Source organism: Carya illinoinensis, chromosome 5 (assembly GCF_018687715.1).
Source record: "Carya illinoinensis cultivar Pawnee chromosome 5, C.illinoinensisPawnee_v1, whole genome shotgun sequence".
Taxonomy (NCBI): domain Eukaryota; kingdom Viridiplantae; phylum Streptophyta; class Magnoliopsida; order Fagales; family Juglandaceae; genus Carya; species Carya illinoinensis.
Window position 1 is genome coordinate 41,965,522 of NC_056756.1, and position 2,768 is coordinate 41,968,289.

General features: G+C 37.0%; 1 non-coding gene across 1 annotated transcript; it reads left to right on the top strand.

Annotated features, from left to right (window-relative positions):
* The first annotated feature begins 1,327 nt into the window (after positions 1 to 1,327).
* Positions 1,328 to 1,435, top strand: LOC122312078. The gene has a single exon (XR_006242992.1). It is a non-coding gene; the product is annotated as a small nucleolar RNA R71 (small nucleolar RNA).
* The last annotated feature ends 1,333 nt before the right edge of the window (positions 1,436 to 2,768 follow it).

Sequence of the window (2,768 nt, forward strand, 5' to 3'; positions counted from 1 at the left end):
GATTTCTCCCAACCTCAACTGCAAATAAATAGAATATGACATTAGATTCACGCTAGCTCCTAAATCTAGCAAAGCTTGCCAAACTCATGATTTCCAATGCTGCATGTAATGGTTGGGCAACGAGGATTCTTGTACTCGGGAGGAATCCGCTGCTCAATTAGAGCACTAACTTGCTCTGTTAGAAATGATGTCTTCTTAACATGGTGCTTCCTCTTGACTGTACACAAATCTTTAAGAACTTTTGCGTAAGTAGGAACTTGTTTAATAACATGCAAAAGAGGGAGGTTAATTTTTACCTGCTTGAGATTCTCCAAGATTTCATTGTTAGGATCCAAAGTTCGCTTATTCAGTTTTAAAACTTGAGGAAATGGTACCTTAACTGGGCTTTTTATTATCTCGGCTTCTTTGGGCAGCTCGGCACCACTATTGCTTTGATCCTCTTCCACATCCTCTGATTTGTTCGTTGTTGGGATGTGTAATGACTTACCACTTCGTGTCATAATGGCATTCGCATCCTTCAAATTCTCGTGCTATGTGTTGACCATGGGGTATGGATTGAGCTTGAGAAGGAAACTTACCTCGCTCATTCATACTCAAGGAACTCATCAATTTGGACACTTGGTTTTTTATCTCCTTATTTTCTTGAACAACCTACGTAATCAAAGATTCAAACTTTTGGTTAGTCTTACCTTGTGCCTCAATAAAAGCATGTAAAGTATCTTCTAAGGGGCTCCTAAAAGATGAAGGTGCATGATATGGTGTAGGATATGATCTAGAGGGTTGTACAGGCGGCTGGTTTTCAGACTTCCAGCTAAAATTGGGGTGATTACACCACCCCGGATTATAGGTGTCAGAGAAATATGTAAAAGGCTTCTTGTACATACCTAAGGCATTACATTGTTCCTCATACATTCCTCTCATCTCAGCAAATGTGGGACACTCTTGGGCAAGGTGATCTACCCCACCACACACAAAACATGGTCCAAAAGACTCTGCATGATTAGCCACGTGTGTTGGCTTTAAGTCCTTAGTCTTCAACGTCTCTAGCTCTCTAGTGAGCATCTCAACCTTAGCTTTTAGGTTATCTTCTTCCCTGAGATGGTAAATTCCACCACCATTTAGGTTTGCTGCAGGTCGTGACCTATTTGTGCTCTCAGTAGCACTAGGTCCAGTCCAAGTGTGAGCTTTTTCACCAAACTCATTGAGGTATTCTATGGCCTCATCAGGATCTTTCTGTAAGAACTCATCATTACACATCATCTCCACAAATTGACGCTCTCTAGGTGTAAGTCCCTTATAAAAATAGCTCACTAAGCGTCAATTCTCATATCCATGGTGAGGACACATACTCAATAGCTCCTTAAATCTCTCCCAAGACTGATATAAAGTCTCACTATCCTTTTGTACAAAAGTGGAGATTTGCCTTTTTAAAGCATTGGTCTTATGTTGGGAAAAGTATTTATTAAAGAAGACCTGAGTCATCTCATTCCATGACCCAATAGATCGTGGTCTCAATGAGTATAGCCAACTCTTAGCTCTATCTTTCAAAGAGAAATGAAAGAACTTAAGTCTCACAATGTCATCAGTTGCATTTTGACTATGAAAAGTCGCAACTACTTCCTCAAACTCTCTAATGTGCACATATGGATTTTCATTTTCCAAGCCATGAAAAGTAGGGAGTAACTGTATCATCTCTGTTTTAAAATCCAATTGGCGAATATTAGCTGAAAACATGATGCATGATGGTGTGGCTGTGCGTGTAGGGTGGAGGTAATCCTGAAGGGTCCTAGTGGGTTGGTCTTCGTTTTCACTCATTTTCTCAGAATTAGAAGAATTATCAAACAAATGATCAGAAAAATTAAACTCTGACTCTAACACAGGTCTACAAGCAAACCGACCCAAGGTGTCTCTATACCTGTGCATGCAAGGTAGAGAAAAACGCAACACTAAAAAAAACTACAAAAAGAAAAAGAAAATAAAAAAAGATGCAGCAAGCTAAAATAGGGAACGAAGTTACCGCCTTTACAAACTGTTGAAAAGAAAAACTATCTCACAATTCTTCTACCGTCTCCCCGGCAACGGCGTCAAAATTTGATTACGCCCAAAGAATAATGCGGTAGTTGTAGCACAGCTTTGGGGTGTCGATTCCACAGGGAGACAAATTAAAAGAATAGCAAGAGGAACAAAGAAATTAAAGAAAAAATATTAAATAAGTAATAGAGAACAAAGATTAATTTTAAATGTAAATTTAAGTGAAGTAAAGTGATTAATAGAAAAAGTACTCAAATTTGACAAACAATAGAGCGTCGGGAATCCCTTACACAAATCTGGTATTTTAATTATTCTTAATTCATTGAATAACTCAATTAGGAACTCAATTCCCTCAATTCCCAATCGGAAGGTATAGATTTATAAACCAGACTTAAATCAAATGTAACCCTTTGAAAAAACATTCACTACTTTTAAAAAACGTGAATTACTACCCCTATTGATAAAATCCAATGACGACAATATACTCAGGAAGCGATATTACAACAAAAAACTAAATCAATATAGATAAATAATTGATCCAAACATAATCAAAGAACTAATCCATTCAATAGAAAAAGCATGACTGAATCCATAAACACAATAAATTTTATAATTATACGATGAATTGAGAATGATAAAATAAAAGAGTTTTAGCAATTGAAAATTAAATACATGAATTAACAATAAATTAGAAATACCATCTAATGTACAAGTTCATCCCTAACCCTACTTGAGAA